The 18,657-nt window shown below is 42.0% G+C and overlaps 1 long non-coding RNA gene and 1 other non-coding gene across 2 annotated transcripts in view; one reads left to right on the forward strand and one right to left on the reverse strand.

Moving 5' to 3' along the window:
* Window positions 1-1,365: 1,365 nt before the first annotated feature.
* TRNAW-CCA (transfer RNA tryptophan (anticodon CCA)) lies at window positions 1,366-1,438 on the reverse strand. Its single transcript has one exon. It is a non-coding gene; the product is annotated as a tRNA-Trp (tRNA).
* A 15,638-nt stretch (window positions 1,439-17,076) lies between these two features.
* The window catches only part of LOC105616637 (uncharacterized), a 35,533-nt gene continuing 33,952 nt past the window's right edge, over window positions 17,077-18,657 (forward strand). Inside the window, exon 1 of the long non-coding RNA XR_001435488.4 lies at window positions 17,077-17,489. This is a non-coding gene — a long non-coding RNA (uncharacterized LOC105616637). The remainder of the gene's footprint in view (window positions 17,490-18,657) is intronic.

Genomic DNA, 18,657 nt, shown 5'->3' on the forward strand with positions numbered 1-18,657 from the left:
AAAAATAAAATAGGCTGAGAGTCAGAGGAAAATCCCTGAGGACACATTGTTTCTGAGATTTACAGCGGAGCCAGTGGCAGCAGAAGCTAAGGAACCCACACAGACCTGGCTGGCTTCTTCCAGAGGCCTAGACTGAAGTCTATAGGTTTTACTGCTACCCAGGGGGGCTCATCCATGAGGGCCTTGGAGAAGGATGCACCTACTTATCTGGGACTTGTGAGCCTTAGAGGGATTATCTGAACTTGTGACCCCTGTAAGCCTAGAAAAGCAGCACCAGTGGGCTGGGCTGCTACTGGACCTCATGTGTGAAAGGATTAGCAAGTCCACTTGGATAGGTCAGCACTGCACTTCTCGTTAATAAGCAATTTGGAGGCTTCTCTAACTCTACACACAGCTGTAATATCATATGCTACGACTGGAAACAGCATCCATTTCCAGAGTTCCAAAGTCTCAGAGAGTATATCTAGAGAATAAAACTTTCTGAACCTTGAGGAAAGTATTCAAGGACACAGTTTAACAAATTAGAATTGATTCACAACATGGATCTCAAGATAGGAATGTGCAAAGTACAGAAAGACAGACCAGTAACGGCTCCTGCTTTTCCATATTTATAATCACCAGAGAAAAGGAAAACAGCGTAACAGAGAGCAAACATAAAATAGTCTGGACACAAACCATACATGAGTTATTAAAATAAACATAAATCAGCTGAATTCTTCTTTCAGAGTAGATGATCAGATTGAACTGATGATAAAATATGCATCATAAAGAGTTTATCAAATATATACCAGGGAATAAAATCAAAATGAAGCAAAGTTGAGACTATTAACACCAGATAAAATGACATACAAGAGCAAAACATCAAACAGGTAAAAGAAGAATAAATAACGGTGAAAGTTTTATTCAGTAAAGAAGATATAATAGTTGCAAAATTGTCTGCATTAAATATCCACCATATACAAATCAAAAAATAAAATGAAAACAAAAGCACATTATAAGTTTAAGGAAACTTTGGAAAGTACTAATACAGCTGTTGATAATTGATAAGTAGCTTTCTGAATTCCAAATAGCAAATAAATAGCAAATAAGCAATTTACTGAAGAATAGAATCATTAAACTCAACTAACTAGAAACATGCTTCCAAATGGATAAGGCCTTTCTCTTTGTAAACTAGAAACAGAAAGTATACATTCTTCCCTGTTTTGATGGAGCAACTAATAGTATTGATCATGTACTTGAGTGAAGTCGCTCAGTCCTGTCCGACTCTTTGCGACCCCATGGACCGTAGCCTACCAGACATCTCTGTCCATGGGATTTTCCAGGCAAGAATACTGGAGTGGGTTACCATTTCCTTCTCCAGGGGATCTTCCTGACCCAGGGATCGAACCTGGGTCTCCCGCACTGGAGGCAGACGCTTTAACCTCTGAGCCACCAGGGAATAGTATTGATCATGTACTTAGCCACATTGAAAATCTTATTAAAATAATCCAAGGAGAGATTTTTATAGACCACATTCTCTGATTAGACTCAGTTAAGCTACAAATCAGCAATAAAAAGGCCAGAAAGGACATTAACTACGAGAAAGCTCACAGTATTCTTCTAAATAATTATTAAATCCATGAGAAAATTCAGCTAAATTCACACAGTATTTAAAATACTAGGGAGAGATTAAAATAAAAAGAACACTTTGTACAAAAAATTATGGGATGTAGCTAAGAATATATTATGCAAAAATATGTCTTTGTTGTTTTATTATTTATAAAAACTATAAAAAGTGAACTTCATTTTTCAAATGAAGATATTAGGACAAATATGATAAATCAAAAATAAAAGAGGAAAGATGCAATTGTAAACTCTCAAAAAAAAGAATAGAATAGAAAAAGCAGGAAGGAAACATCCAACAAAAGCAGTTTCACTGAAGAGATGAATGAGATTGAGTGACAAGCATGACTAGTGGAAAAAAGGCAGAAATGTTCAGCGTGTTACATGAAGAAGAAAAACTGCAGACCCATGAGAGACTTAAGTTTTTATTAGAAAATCATATATATAGATATAGTATAAAAATTTTATTACCTTGATAAGTATAATCAAGTAAAATGGGCTCAACAAGAATTAAAATATCTGGTTAGGCAATAACCAGTAAGTTGATATTAAAATAATCACATATCTACCATTTAAAAAAATCACGGATAGTGATTTTTAAGCCCGGATAGTTTCATAGTCAAGTTTAATCTAACTTTTAAAAATATAGGAATTTCTTGGCAATTGAAATGATTGGAGACAGCATGTAAATGACAGAAAGATATACAGTTATTTTATTACTATTATATAAACTCAATACAAAATCTGATAAGGCTTATATAAAAAATAAAACTCTGAGTCAATTTTCTAAAGTGTCAGCCAAAAATTTCAGTCAAATAGAATAACAATGCCACACTCAAATGTGGCAATCAAAGAAATCTTATTCAAAGAATTTAAGTAAATTTCAAATTTTGGAATATATCAACCGACTTCCTTACCTCAATAAATTAAAGAGAGGAAAAGCCATATGATTATACCAAAAGAAACTGAAGTACTTTATAAATCCAGCATTCATTCTCCTTAAAAATTCTAGGTAAAATCTAAATAGAAGGAAGCAGGATAAAGATATACTTAATTAAAAAACATGAAAATGAATAGTTGAACATTTCCTGGCAGTCTAGTGGTTAGAACTCAGCACTTTCACTGCAGGGGACCCAGGTTCAATTCCTGGTCCAGGAATTAATAACCCACAAGCTGTGCAGTCTAGCCAAAAAAAGTGAGAAAAAAAAAAAAGTGAAACTCTGAAATGAATCCCATTAAAATACAGAAAAGTTATGGATAACTTCTATTACTATTACAACTGAACACTGTTTAGCAAGTGCTAATTGATATAATAAAACTGGTGAATAAAATAAGCAATTATTGTGTCCTTGCAAAATTCAAGAGACTCCACCGAAACAACTATTAAATTCATTAAGAGAACATGAAAGTTGGGTGGGAGAGGGATTGGATAAATGTACAAAATCAACAAATAGCCTTTCTCCATATTGAAATATCAACTTAGAAATTATTATTTGTAATAATGAAAAAATATATTCAGGAATAAATGAGAAAATACACATTAGAAATGAAGAAAACTATGAAATTTTTCAAAAATCAATGAGAAAACAGTCGTACTCCTGGGTAGGAGGATGCACTTCATAAAAATACATAAAAATTCATTCTCCTTTAATGTATAAATTTAATGAAATTTCAATCTGAATTGAATCTGGTCAGAATAATTAAAATTCCATTGGAAAACTAAATGATTTTTTAAAAGCCAAGAAATTTTTGGAAGAGTGATAATTAGGGAGCCAACTTACCATTTAAATATACAAAAAGTTACTCTGTTAGTGTCTTCCTGGTGCCATCACACATTGCTGCACACTTGGTAGCTTCAAACGGCAGACATGTCTCCTGTCACAGCTCTGAGTCTGAAGTCCCGGGGTCCCAGGACCCTGCCCCGCGGCAGCTCCAGGGGAAGCCGTCCCTGCTCTCTACGCGTCTGGTGGCGGCAGCACGCGCTCCTGACACGCCTCCCCTGTCGCTGTCTCCCCGGTCACGTGGCCTCCTCTTTGCCTTCTAAGAACATCAATGATGGCACGTAGGGTTCATTCTGACGATCCAAGGTGACTTCCTCCTCTTAGAATTCTTCACTGAATCACACTAGTAAAGACCCCTTTCCCCAAAACAGGTAACATTTACAAGTTTCAGGGATTAAGTCATGGCTATCTATCATTTTCCAAGCTACCACATCCATTCAAATCAAAACCTAGGGCTGTGAGAAGAAACAACCAGACCAGTGGACAGAATGGTCAAGAAGTAGAACCACATGCAAAGGGGAGTGATACATAGGGCAAAGGTGGGATATTTCAAGTCACTAGGAAAAGATGCTTTATTTGATGATTGGGTATCTACAGATGAAAATAAAACTAGATCCTGATTTCATTACCATATAAAAATAAGTCCCACATATATGAGATATGTGAATGGAGTGGTGGTAAAGGCTTCGGTGTATTTTTATAGCTGACTTGAAAGTCAGTTTACTTACAATTAACGAGATCTGAGAATGTGTGTGTCCACGTTAGAGAATAGGGGAGGGGAGTTGGTGGGGGGAGCAGAGAATAAGAATCTACCCGGAACAAAAATTATTAGTTACATCTATTCTCAACGGACATGATGAAGAGAAAACACTTTCTTTCAAAATAAGTATTTCTAAATTTATCATTTAACCTCTAATCTTTTCTAAAGTCTTGAACGTTTTTGTTTTCTGCTTTACATTTATGTTCCTAGTTTCTGGATTTATCTTGCTGAAAGAGGTATTTTTTGAGTTACATCAGTAAGACTATTGTGGGAATTTCTAAAGTGTTTAGTTAGGTTAAGAGGCCTTTGACTTACAAAAATCACATTTTTGCAAACCAACATCCATCAGCAGTTAGGACACATTCAAATCCAGGAGATTATCACTTCCCACTTCCCTGGTGGTTCAGTGGGTAAAGAATCTGCCTGCAATACAGGAGACCTTGGTTCGATCCCTGGGTCAGGAAGTTCCCCTGGAGAAGGAAATGACAATCCACTCCAGTAGGTTTGCCTGGAAATCCCATGGCTAGAGTAGCCTGGCAGGCTATGGGCCACAGTATTGTAAGAGCTGGACACGACAGTGACTAAACCACGACCTCCTGTTTTTTGTTTTTTTTTTAACAAGTGGCATCACTTTTGGCTCAGATGGTAAAGAATCCACAGGAGACATGGATTTGATCCCTGGGTCAGGAAGAGGCCCTGGAGAAGAGAATGGCTACCCACTCCTGTATTCTTGCCTTGAGAATCCCATGAACAGAGAAGCCTGGCAGGCTACAGTCCATGGGGTTGCAAAGAGTTGGACATGACTGAGTGACTAATCTCACACACACTTGAATAATAAATTACCATCACTCTTAGAGAATAGGGGCTTCCCTGGTGGCTCAGAGAGTAAAGAATCTGTCTGCAATGCAGGAGACCCCAGTTCAATCCCTGGGTGCAGGAAATCCTCTGGAGAAGGGAATGGCAACCCACTACAGTATTCTTGCCTGGAAAATTCCATAGACAGAGTAGCCTGGCAGGCTATAGTCATGGCGTTGCAGAGTTGGACACGACTGAAAATTAGAGAATGGAGTTAAAGAGTTGAGGAATTCTTTAGTCTGCTCACTCTCAACTCAGAGAAGAAGGAACCAACGCCAAGGAATGATCCAGTTGACCTTCCAGTGTCACATAGATCAGGCGAGATAACACCAACATCTCCAAACTCCCAGCCCAGTGTCCTCTGCCCACACCCAGCCCTGCCCAAAGTCTGTGAGGATGGGCTCCCCAAAATGGTCTATTGTCCCTATCTCTTGGGGCCTTGAATGGTCACTCTTTTCCCCTCTGAAGGAGACTAGAACTGCATTATCCACCTCCAACACCCTACTGTGATTCTTTTCAGTCTGAATTCCATGGGCATCACAAAGAGTTCCAAATACTCCCAAATACTAATGAAAGGCCTTAGGAATCTACTGACTACACTGATGGATGATTAAATGGGCACAGAGATCTGATAAGCAGGCTAACAGGGACAGGAATGGGAGACTATGTCCCAAGAGAGATGGGACGAATAACTGACCTCATACTGGCATGCCTTACACCTGTTCCTAAGTAGGGTTACCACTGTGGGGACATTTTTCTTTGTACACATAGTAAACGGAAAATAGTCTCCGTGATCCTTCTGAACTTGTTATCAGACAACCCAGACCATCCCCCACTGTAACCAGATTGCCAGTGGAGACGTCTCCCTTTCTGTGGACACCCGAGGCTAGGGTTGGGGTGCAAATCATGTGGGTTGTGCAGGAGGTACTCACAGGGTAGTGAAGTTGAGACAGGGAATGGAAAGAAACGTGGTGTGTGTTAATGACATGTTAAAGAGAGATTACGTCCACGGCAATAGTAGCTCAATACCACCGGGGGCCTCTAGGGGCAGTGTAGAACCCATTCCAAGAGTTGTCTTGACTACACCTCCAGAAGCAAGGGACCCACCAGTTCCCACCTCTCATCTGCTCATCGGCTGAGGCCAGCTTCAGGGGAATTGACTCCCCAGCTCATGTGACCAGCCCTGTGAGGGGAGTAGAGAGTGAACCTTCAGACAAGGAGCTGGCAGCTGCATGCAGCCGGCCACCTTTACTTGAGCACTAACCCATCTGCTACAATGACCTAGAAAGAGAGTTCACATCTTAATTTTCAACAACTTTACTTCATAAATAGGTTAGGGCTTCTAACTTGGCCTTATAAAGATAATTTAGTCTATATTCTTAGGAAAAGTGCAAACAGTAAATTCGTTCACTGATGGGCATTTGAGTTTTCTGCTCTAATATAAAGGAAAATTATATTTTTAAATTAAGATTCTAAATCTTTTTTTTGCTATTACCTGTATTGAGAGTGGCTGGGTCCTGACCTAGAAGCTAAAGATCCATGCAGTTCACTCCAATTGTGACATTTAAGCCCCTACAATCTCATTAACAGGCAGTGAGGCTCCCACAAACATTCATTTTTTAAACTGATGAGCAATTAGAGCTGATAGAGACATATACATTAAAATGTTCAGGGCATTTGCATTGGGACTGAAAACCACCGTCGTTATCCTGCTCACAAGATCTGGCCAGAGTCAGACAATCTCCCTTGGGTATGTGCTTCTCTGGATTTTTCTCTCTTCCTTTGTCTGTGCTTCTTACCTTTCTAGGGGCTAGACCCAAGAATGGAGGCATTAAAATCAATCTAGTTTTACATTGTTTCAGAATATTCCCTTACAATGACATACTTTTCTCTCTCTTTTTTTAAAATTTGATGATTTTCTTCAAATCTAGACTTGCTCTTATATTATTAAGGCTAGCACATGCTTGTCACAATGCCATCTGAGGCTTGTCTCATTGCCAGCAGGTCTTAAATCCTAGTTTTCTGTCTAAGATGTAAGGACGGAAATGTTATTTATGGGTAATTACAAAATCACCTTGCTCCATTTGATTTATTGGAGAAATTTCAATCAAGGTTTCATGCTCATCTCAAGCAGAAAACTATGCTGATAGTATTTAATGATTTTTAAATGCTGCCAACTCCAGCTCTTTCTTGCTTTCAGATTTTAGATGGTGGATTTGGGGAATGTATCAAATGCACTCCATGCTATGGCGATATTTGGTAGGTCCAGAAACAAAGCCCCACCCTTCCTCTTCCCAGCAGTTGATTTGATTGGTTGTGTTTTCTGCCTGTTTGCTAGCTGGGAGGGGCCTGAGGTATCACCAAAGTTGGCCTGGCTCCTGATTATAGTATCTACTGCCAAGGTGTTGGGATGTGAGTTTAACTAGAGGTGACAGGGGCAATCAAGGTCACTGAGTTAGTGATGAATTTAGTGTTTAACAAGGTAGACATTTATATTGAGTATATTCCATTTGTGTTATGTTTTCTAGATATGCCAATATAATATTTTTAATTAAATCTTTTTGATAATTGAGGCTTAATTTCCATAGAGTGAAATGCATGGCTATTAAGTACATGGATCAGTGAGTACATATACTCATGTAACATACACCCCAATCAAGATACTGAACATTTTCATCACCCCAGAAACTTCCTTGTAACTGTTTGCAGTCAGCTCCCCCACCTTCAATTACACTTGAAGCTTCCTATCAGTATAGGACAGTTTTGCTTGTTCTTGAACTTCATATAACTAGAATCATATAGGAGAAGGAAATGGCAACCCACTCCAGAGTTCTTGCCTGGAGAATCTTATGGACAGAGGAGCCTGGTGGGCTGCTGCCCATGGGGTCGCACAGAGTCGGAAATGGCTGAAGTGACTTAGCAGCAGCAGCAGCAGAATCATGTAGGATGCACTTTTTTGTATCTAGTTTCTTTCATCTTATGTTTGGTTTTTGAAATTCATCTTCGTAGTTGTATAAATCAAGTTTGTTTCTTTTTATTGCTGAATAGAGTTCTATTGTATGAATATACAATAAGGTCTTTCTCAAATCTCTTGTTGATGGATATTTGGATTATTTCCAATTTTTGGCTAGTATGAGTAAGGCTGCTATAAATATTCCTATACAAGACTTTTGTGGGCATATGTTTTCATTCCTATTGAATAAAATCTCAGAGTGAAATTGCTGGATCATAGAAAAGGTCTATGTGTAAATTCACATCATTTTTATGATTTAGGACTTTTCCCTTAAGGTTCCATGATGAAATGTAATAATAAAAGCACTCCTAAAATTTAGAGTGAATTTTACCTATATATAGTATCCCAGCCATTTCTGTCTCTAACCAACATGTTGTTCAGTAACCTGAGTTATATTTTGCTTTTTTGGCATGTGAGGATGTCACCCAGAAGGCATTTTCAGGAGTATATTCAGCCTGTGACTTCACCCCAATAGGATTACACCCTTGGGCAAGACAGGAGCCCAGGACAGCAATGAATCCTTATTGTGATGTTTCAGTTGCATATTCAGCCTTTTCTCTGGAAGAGGCACTCTTGGAACCGGGTCCTGCATGAGCCAGAAAAAGTGATGACTGCTATGGTGGCCCACAAAAGATGTGTGTGAATGGGTGCTGGTCAAAGACCTTGTAAATAGCAAAGGGGAATGTGAAGTCAAAGAATCTTTTGGAGGAGCAACTAAGGATGGAGTCAGGATTACTTTAGAGACAAGGGTGATAGGATTTTAAAACTAGACATTGTTCATTATTTAAACTGCTATGGTGCTCCCCTGTTTTCTCTGCAGCAATCTTCTTGATAGGGTGAGAGTAGGAGTCTTCTGGAGAAACCGTCTTTCATGCTGGGCACTGGAAAGACATCCTATGGGGCAGAGTAGATTGTAACAGAAAGGGAACCAGCCTCTGTGACCTTAGAAATCTGTGGTCTGTAGGCTGATGGAGGGAGGTATCCTTCAGTGCCTGGAGGCTCCAATACTGTTAAATTTTCATCCATTACTGTAAATTGACCAACTTATAGCCTTGTGCTGGTCCAATTAGTCTGTGCAGCTGTATTCCGACTAAGTCATTGTGTGACCTTGACAAATCCATGTGACATTGCGTTTTGGCAGATTTCCTTGGGCAGTTATGCTGGATGAGGGTAATACTGGAGTTTTCTGCTGCTATCCAGGAGAAAGTGATATAATTCCTTAATTAAATGGTTGAATTTCAATCTAGGCTCCCTTTTAGCCTGTGAATTTCCTGCATAAAGATCACCTAATTTGATGATGTGGGAATTTTGTTTCTTGGCCTGAGTCCTTGTTGGCAATTCAACATGATTAAAGTGTCTGGAGAGCATCTTCAAGTAGAGCACCTTTGGCGTCCCATTGTCATCTGGTCCTTGAATGGATGTGTTTCTCTTGGCCCTCTTACTCAAACTTTTGATCATTTATGAAACACTGCCAGTTGAGAAGGTAGCCTCTTAGCGGAGATTTTGAGAGATTTATCCATGTTTTCATTACTTGGAGGCTCGAGGGCTATGACTTTCTGCTTTCAGGAGTGCTGGATCATGGCAGGCTACCCAAGAACAGATCTTCACGTTCCAAGAAAGTATTAGATGTCAAGACGCCCTGAGACTTAACCTGGTGGTCCAGTGGTTAAGGCTCTGCTCTTTCCCTGCAGGGAGCATGGGTTCAAACCCTGGTCCAGGAACTAAGAGCCTGCATGCCATGTGGCAAGGCTAAAAAGAAAAAAAGAGAAAGACTCTCCCTCCTCCACTGATAGGAATTGCAGTTTACACAATTTTGATATTGGATTCTAAGTTTAGTTAACTGTTTTTTGTTTGTTTGTTTGTTTTTAACCAGGAACTGGACTCAATCTATTTGCTCCGTCTTTTGTCACCATATGTCCCCAGTCACCTGGTGAGAGTGGAAGCAGCAGGCAATTTAATTTGTTCACAGTATCATCTCGGGTCCCTTTGAATAAGAGCTTTCAGCAGCTCTGCTCCCTAATTGTGGAACTGACTACCAGTTTCTAGTCACAGTGCCCTGACTGTCTCTGCTTAAATAAGCTAAGGCTTTCCGCATTCCCAGAAGCATCTGAAACCCTCCAGTGGTGGGAGCGGGCGCGGTGGTGAAAGGGCATCTGAAAGAGGTGGGGAGAAATGAATGTTTATTGTTCAGTGCTCAGGTTTTCCCCTGGAAAGAGGGATGCATAGATTCATGCTTATTACTTATTACTCTTATTTCTGTTTCAGGAGACTGTGTAAGGAAAATAAGAGTAATGGCAATTAAATCAAGGAAAACAGTAGAGGGGAGGTGTGGAGAAGTGCAGGAGGCAAGAATGGAGAGGTGAGCAGAGCTTTTGGAAGAGCCAAGGAGGGAATGAATCAACTGCTTCTCCTGTGTCCTTGCCTCCCACTTCTCTGTAACTGCAGTGAATTTAGAGGCTTTCTTAAATCAGTGACATTCACATATATCACAGGGCTGTTCTTTTTGCTGAAATATTTATTTGCCTTGAGTTGGACTGTATGAAACATTAACCACAGACTTAGTAACTGACACTTAATGTTCTCTTGTTTTGCTGGAAGCCATTGCCCAGGGATTAAAGACCTCTGGGGTGGGTAGAGCCCTTCTTATGCCTCGAACACTCCAGAGATGCTGCAGCCAGACCCCAGACTCCGGCAGTGGCTGACTCAAGTTCCCTTCTACAACTATTGCACCCATAAGCCTCTGAGATGTGCTCTGAGATCCAGCATTTTTCCTTTGTTTCTTCTTCATTTAATTTATTAACTGTAAGATGAAGAGAGCACACTTACAAAAATTCTGGTAAAAGCAAAGTGGTGGAAAGAGTGAACAGATTTATGAATATGATTTCATCATAAGCTTCCCAGGGGAGTTGGAAATCCTTTGCTCTTGCTCTATAAGGCGTCTATAGAAGGGCTCATGGGAAAGATGTCACATCAGAGGGTGTAAGAAATGGTGTGAATCCCAAGGCTCCTAATGTCCTGTATTAGGGACGTAAAATGACATCGGACAAGTAAATATTTCAGTTTTCAAATGGTTAAACACACACAGGCATGCCATCTGGACCTCAATAAGATAAGTGCTGCCATCTTGGCAGAATGAGAAGAAATGTTACTCAGGAGGCCTAGCAGGGAGCTGGGACTCTGAGACTCTCGCCTAGTTTTTCATGGAATCAGATTACTTATGAGACACTGGGGATTAAGGGCAGCATCTCTTTTTACTGCTGAGCTTGGAGCCCTTTTGTCCCTGTTATGACATGTGAAGAAAATCTGCTACAGGGCTCTCCTCTCTGTGCAGGGAGCCACGGTGCATCTATGGCGATGGAGTTTCCTCATTTATAATCAGATTCAGGAACCAAAATCATGTTTTCTAAGAGAAAGCAGTACCCTTTATGCTGGGGAAATGTAACCATCCGCCTCTGTTATGAGTCAGTGTCCTTTCGAAGGAGAGCTGGTCCAGGTGAGGCGGGCAAGGGTCTGAGAACTGGACAGACTTGGAGAATAGGCCGGTCACAGGGGTCATCAAGGTTCCTGTCAAAGGAAGCAGTGAACTGAGTCAAAGCCAGGTAGGACCGGAGAGGCTGGGAGGAGGGGGGGCATCCCCAAGGACTGGCTGGAGGTAGAACTTGAGCTCCTGAGTTAGATGATAACTTCAGGGAGAATGGATGCCTTCACTGTTTCACTCCCTGACACCACCTCCAAGCTTAGCCCACAGTCTAGCCCATAGTTGATGCTCAGTATATATTTACTGGGAGGGTGAGTGAGTAAATGGATGAGGTTCTGCAGGAACTGAACGATAAACTAGGATGTGTGGGGTGGGGGGGATGGGCGGGCAGGGAATAAGACAGTGATACTACTAGTAGAGCAGGGACATTGTAACACTTCTGGTTCCAGGCATAGGCAAGGAAGTTTTTGGAAGCAGGCATGAGTTCTAATCTAATGGGTTGAGATTCTGCGTATTTATCCAGAAGAATTGAAATCAGGATCTCAAAGAGATATCTGCACCTCTGTGTTCACTGAAACTTAATTTCTAACAGCCGCGATGTGGAAACAGCCTAGATGTCCATCAGCAGATGAATGGGTCAAGAAAGTGTGGTGTATACCTACAGTGGAATATTATTCAGCCTGGAAAAGGGAAATCCTGCTATATGCAAAAAGGTGGATGAACCTGGAGAACGTTATGCAGGAGTCTAAAATAGTCAAAGGCACAGAAGCAGAGAGGAACACAGAGCTTGCTAGGGACTGGCATGGGGAATGAGAAGCTGCTGTTCAAAGGATATAAAGTTTCAATGATAAAAGTTGAATAAGTTCTATGTGTCCATAGTTCACAATACTCTATTGTGCACGTCAAATTTTGTTAAGAGGATAGATCTCTTGTTAAGTGTTCTTACAATAATAATAATAATAAAGAATTTGCTGCAAGGATGGTTTGATATTGAATGGTCCATCTTCAGGCCCATGGGCTTTACTTTTCTGCTGGGCAGACAGAGGGCAGTGATCTGGGACTGGTTTGGAGGTAGTCATGAAAGGTCTTAGCTAAGTAGATCTGAAAGGTATAGAAGCCACTTTCCTTGATTCAGCTGACTCTGGAAAACTCCCATTTCAGGGCCATGTTTAAGGGTGCAGACAGGAAAGGAGCACTGGTGTGGAAGTGTGGGCCTCCATATCTTAGGTGGTGTGTGTGTGTGTGTGTGTGTGTGTGTGTGTGTGTGTGTGCGTGTGTGTGCCTTTAAAAGAGAATTTGAGGTTGAGTATGGCTTCCCTGGTGGCGCAGAGGTTAAAGCATCTGCCCGCAATGCAGAAAACCTGGGTTCAGTCCCTCAGTTGGGAAGATCCCCTGGAGAAGGAAATGGCAACCCACTCTAGTATTCTTGCCTGGAAAATCCCATGGATGGAGGAGCCTGGTGGGCTACAGTCCACAGGGTCACAAAGAGTCGGACACGACTGAACGACTTCACTTTCACTTCCACATGAGTTTGAATGAACTCTGGGAGTTGGTGATGGACAGGGAGGCCTGGCGTGCTGCAATTCATGGGGTCGCAAAGAGCTGGATACGACTGAGCGACTGAACTGAACTGACACAAAAGGAGGCATCAGAGAAACACACCTGGAGATACACAGAGATACTGAGAGATAGCGTGACACAGAGATACCGAGATCTATGGACACAGGAAGGGAGCAAGAGAAACAGAGGCAATAGAAAGAGTCACCAGTAGGCCTGTTGGAGTTTCTTTTCCCCCATTATTTACAATAGTTGGCATAATTGAGGATGAGGTGGTTCTTATCAATAGTGAAAACTCTTTAGGTCTGTTTTCTGTTAGATCTTTTAGGTCTAACTGAAGGTTTAGAAAAGTTAAGATTGAAAAAGAAGACCATCATCTTCAACATAGAGAAGAGATACTCTTTGAAAAAGAGAGTCCTGTCATTGTGAAATAATAAAATCATTTAAGTTCAAAAACACAGAAAATGCATCATGATGGAGCCCAGTTCCCCAGGATGCCAGTTCCCCACCTGCCAGGTGCAGGTGACAGGACTTACCAAGACCCCATCGTGTGGGGTGTTTGGGTTGTGAGCTCTCCCCTGAGAGTCCCTCCTATGTCTGTGTCCATGTAGATGCCTGGCAGTGTGGTGACTAAAAAATATTTATGGGTCAAAACATTAATGAGCAGTGCTGTTTTCTTTGCTCTTACTCACATTCAGGTGAGTTTCAGGCCAGTTTTCCTTTTGGCATCTCTGCCCCACCTCATGTGTAAACAGAAATAATTATAAATTATACTGCAGGTTAGTCAATAGGAAGTCTTCCAAACCCGAGCTCTAATTCTTCATGGGTGATAGTTCATCTCACACAGCCCCACCAGACAGGAATAACTTATTTTAATTGGCCATCATTCGTGAACTGCAGCGTGGTCTACTTTGGAAATGACACAGCCACTTTATTGTGACTGTATTTCTCTGACTCATGGTGTTCTAAAGGGAGTGGGTCAGTGTTTCATCAATCATAAAAGTAGAAAAGTAAGGTGGATTTCTTTCCCTAGCCCTTTCTAGCCCTCTACACAATACCCCCAGAGAAAAGGTCATCACATTCAATGACCGTCCAGCTATTTTTGTAATCCCCCCAGTGGAGATAGCTTAGGAGGTAAAAGCCAGAGAGACAATGATTAGGAAAGGGAAGAAGGTGAGCTCTTTTCCAAATTTCTTTGGCCTTTTGTCAATTGCGCTGGCTCAATCAAGATTCTAATAGAGCCTTGGTTCTTTATCAGAGACCATTTTATTTTTGGGGGGCTGGGATGATCATTTACCTAATGGCACTCAGACTCCTAGACCCTTTAGATGCCAGGAAGTTAGCAAGGATATGACCGAGAGTGTGGGCAGATGGATCATGGGGGCCGGAAGTCCCTGTGTTCCCACTGGAAGCCTCTGGAACCACATCACCATGTGGACAGAAGACCTTGCCCTGAACCCCAGCGTCATTCTCTTTCTCTCCTTTAACCAAAGTCTTTTGGTTGGGAGGGGGTGGAAGGCACTCCAACTCTGCTGTTAAGAATTGCCACCTTAATAAAGACAACCTGGATGGTCAGGTGAATCCAAGGAGAGGCAGTGGAATCATGTGAATTCCTCCCACGATCACTCTGGGTGCCCCCAAGGTGGGTGAGGCCTTCCCTCTGGGGTTCCTATGCGACCCGTTTCCCGGGTCTCGCTGCAAACAGCTCTGTGCCACACCTTCTCCCCATAGAAGCAGCCACATTCTCTTCTTGGACAATGTGGTTTCCAAGAAGGAGGAGTAGAATTGTAAAGCAGATGTAGGTATGTTTGTGGGTATAGATGTGTGTGGTTCTCTCCTATCCAGAATATAAGTTACGAATATTTCAAAGATAAAATTGTAAACAATGCCCAAGAACCATTAAGGATCTCACACATAATGTAGTTGAGAAAGTATACCTGGAGGCCCTAAGTCGCTTCTCGGAGGCACCCGGTCTCCTCTTCCCTTTCCTGCAGCTTTTCTGAGCGATCGAAATCCCCACTCCTCCCCACGGTTCTCACTACCTTAGCTGACACATTAGGGAGTAAATGGAGGCTCTCATGTAAGTCTAAGGTTGGTGCCAAAATTGGTTGTATTTTGAGGCACCTTTTCATACATTTGCATAAAACAGACTCCTGTATGTGTGTTTACATCATTACACATGTATGCATTTTGTGGCTGTAGATAAACAGGATAGCTGTCGTTTATAAACATCCATGAATAATCATTCTTATGTAAAACTGATATACTTTTATTTGACGTACTTTAGCAGGCAAAATTTTCTTACAGATTATCGTAAGACTTGGAAATATTGCCTGGTGTAGTTCAGTGATGTATTTCAAGTATGTTTGCTTCTCCCATATTCATCCTAATAAATGGTACAGTTTGGTAATGAATAATTGATTCATTGAAGCATATGGGGTGGGGGCTTCTTCATTCTAGTTTTGTAAAAAGTTGTTTGGGCTATTTGCCTAAGTCTCACAGATCTAGAACTGCTGGTTTAGTATTTTGGAATCATTGCTTTGGTGGTTTTCCCTGCTAATATACCTCTGGGTGATGTTTGTAAATAAACTAACTCTGAGTCACTTTTGTAACGTCTGTCTTCCAGGGTTTGAATTTAGCTTTTTTAATTTTTATTTTCATTTTTATTTTTACTTTATTTTACTTTACAATACTGTATTGGTTTTGCCATACATTGACATGAATCCACCACGGGTGTACATGCATTCCCAAACATGAACCCCCTCCCACCTCCCTCCCCATAACATCTCTCTGGGTCATCCCCGTGCACCAGCCCCAGGCATGCTGTATCCTGCATCGGACATAGACTGGCGATTCGATTCTAACATGATAGTATACATGTTTCAATGCCATTCTCCCAAATCATCCCACCCTCTCCCTCTCCCTCTGAGTCCAAATGCTGCTCTGTGAGCATACCTTTAAAAAATGAGTTGCCCACAGACAGACATAATACAAAGACAGAATTACCCAGTAAGAAATGCCAGGAGACACCTCTGAGCAGTTATGGAGATGAAGATGTCTGGAAAGTTTATTGCCCTTAATTTGATGGCATTTCCTCCCCTGCCCCTTCCCTCATCTGTAGGTGTTAGATCTTTAAGGGAGCTTGACATTTAGCTCGGAAATGAATACACTTTTTTTGGGTTCTTCTTAACAACCAGGGTAAGTTTTCATAGGTAATTTAGCAAATGTCAAACTTTTCTAATAATGTAGGTTTGATTTATACAGCCAAGCTTGTTAATCTCACTACCTAACGGCCTCAGAACTTGGGCAGCTTTCAAACCAAGTTTCAGCACTGGCCTCAGATGCCCACAGCCTCCTAAAGAGACATGTGTCTTTCTCCCTTTTAGCAGTTCAGCTTCTGCCTCTTTCTTGCCTACTCTGATTTTTAACTCCATTGGTCAGGATGCCAGTAGTTACACCTGCTTCTTTTTCTTCCTGATTCCTCCTTAACACAAGAGAACAGGGTAAAAGAAGAAAAATCACTTCTCTTGATAATCACACAATTTCCTGTCTTTCAATGATGAGACCACATGGACAATTTTGGCTTGTGAACAGTCAAGACTTTTGAATGGCATTGCATGCAGCATCCTCTGCTGCTGCTGCTGCTGCTACTGCTAAGTCGCTTCAGTTGTGTCCAACTCTGTGCGACCCCATAGACGGCAGCCCACCAGGCTCCGCCGTCCCTAGGATTCTCCAGGCAAGAACACTGGAGTGGGCTGCCATTTCCTTCTCCAATGCAGCATCCTCTATACACACAATTCTCATTTGCTTACCGAGCGTCCTTTTCCATTTTTTCCGGTAATCCTTCTTTGTTCGTGTTTCATGTAATTTGGTTCATGTCAGCGTCCTCCCCAGGTGAAAGTGATTCTGCTCTCCCTTGCTCATCAAGCGAGCCAGCCCTGCCTATTGGAACCTAACCTCCCTCTGCCCCTGTGATTGGCGAAAGATTGGCACGTGGTCTGGTGAAAACCAACAGGAGCTGAGAATGACCATGAATAAGAACCTCTTTTCCCACGGGAGCTGAAGAAAGAAATAGCAAGCCCGAAACTGCGCGAGTCCATCTGTGGACTGAGAATGAAGCTCCCTCAAGGAAAATCGGAGTCAGGAGACGGAGAGAGAGGCGCACACTGAGCCCTTGGATTGCCACACGTCAAGGCAGCTCCACTCTGAGCCGATTCTTCACTTTCTTTAAACCGAGTTTTATTTGTTGTTTGCATGAGACAGGTCCCTCTCCTGCAAGAGCTGGTGTGGGAGACAACAGTGCCAGGCTAGGCTTGACACATGGAGAGGAGACCTCCCTGTGAGTGAGGAGGGCCGGTGAAGGCTTCACATTTAGGAGGACTCAGCCCTTCAGCCAGACCTTGAAGGGTGGGGAGGACTTGGAGTGCCGGAAAGGGTCCTGGTGTGAGTATATTTTCCTTCTTCGACTCCGCATCCCTCGTCTCTGTTGAATGTCTTCTCTCTCCATAGATACTGTAAACAAATGTGTTTTATTTACTTATTCTTGGTTGTTCTGGTCTTTGTTGCCACACATGGGCAGTTCCCCTCTTTGCATTTTGCCTGCTTCTCACTGCTGTGGCTTTTCTTGTCCTGGAGTGTGGGCTCCAGGGCACACAGGCTTCAGCGGCTGAGGCTGTGGCTTCTCTTGTCCTGGAGCGTGGACTCCAGGGCACACGGGCTTCAGCGGCTGAGGCACTCTGGCTTAGTTGCTCCACGGCGTGTAGGACCTTCCTAGACCCAGGACCAAGCCCATGTCCCCTGCATTGGCTGGACCACTGGACCGCAGGGAAGTCCCCACTGATCCGTTAATGCTCCTTTTCCTGAGGATTCTGTGCTTGGATGACTTCTCATCATGCTCGGTAGCTCTCGGTTCAATCAACGCTCAGAGTTTTTGATTACCATCTTTGTACGCAGATGATTCCCGAATGCATTTCTCCTACCAAGATGTGAGTTTTGAATTCTAGCCCACATTTACAACTGGCAACAATTTTCACCTTTTAAGTCCTAGAGGATGCTCATATTTAACATATTGAACTTAAACTCATCACCTTCCTCATTCCCACCTTTTTCCTTTTTTTCAGGTTTTAATCCTAATTTTGGCTAATGTGACGCATCGTGACAGTAAACCTTGAGTTCAACCCAGACTCCCTCCTCTCTAAACTTAATCAAAAATTTCTTCTACTCACTCAGTATCTTAGAACGTTATTTAGTTAAGTATCTTTAGTCAAGTATCTGTGCAGATTTTTGCAAGAGTTCTATATGGGTTACCTTATAACATTTGCCTTTAATGTCAGAAAGATTTGTTTTTCCAAATCTCTTTTTATCATGTATTCAGTCATGTCCGACTCCTTGCGATCCCAGGTACTATAGCCTGCTAGGCTCCTCTGCCCGTGGGGATTTTTCAGGAAAGAATACTGGAGTGGGTTGCCATTGCCTCTCCAGGGGATCTTCCTGACCCAGGAATCAAATCTGTGTCTCCTGAAATGCTGGTGGTTCTTTACCGCTGAGCCATTGGGGAAATCCCCTCCCCCCCCCCCACTTTTAAAAAAATCTTGTTAGACCTGTATCTTGA

This window comes from Ovis aries, chromosome 13 (genome assembly GCF_016772045.2).
Source record: "Ovis aries strain OAR_USU_Benz2616 breed Rambouillet chromosome 13, ARS-UI_Ramb_v3.0, whole genome shotgun sequence".
Classification (NCBI taxonomy): Eukaryota; Metazoa; Chordata; class Mammalia; order Artiodactyla; family Bovidae; genus Ovis; species Ovis aries.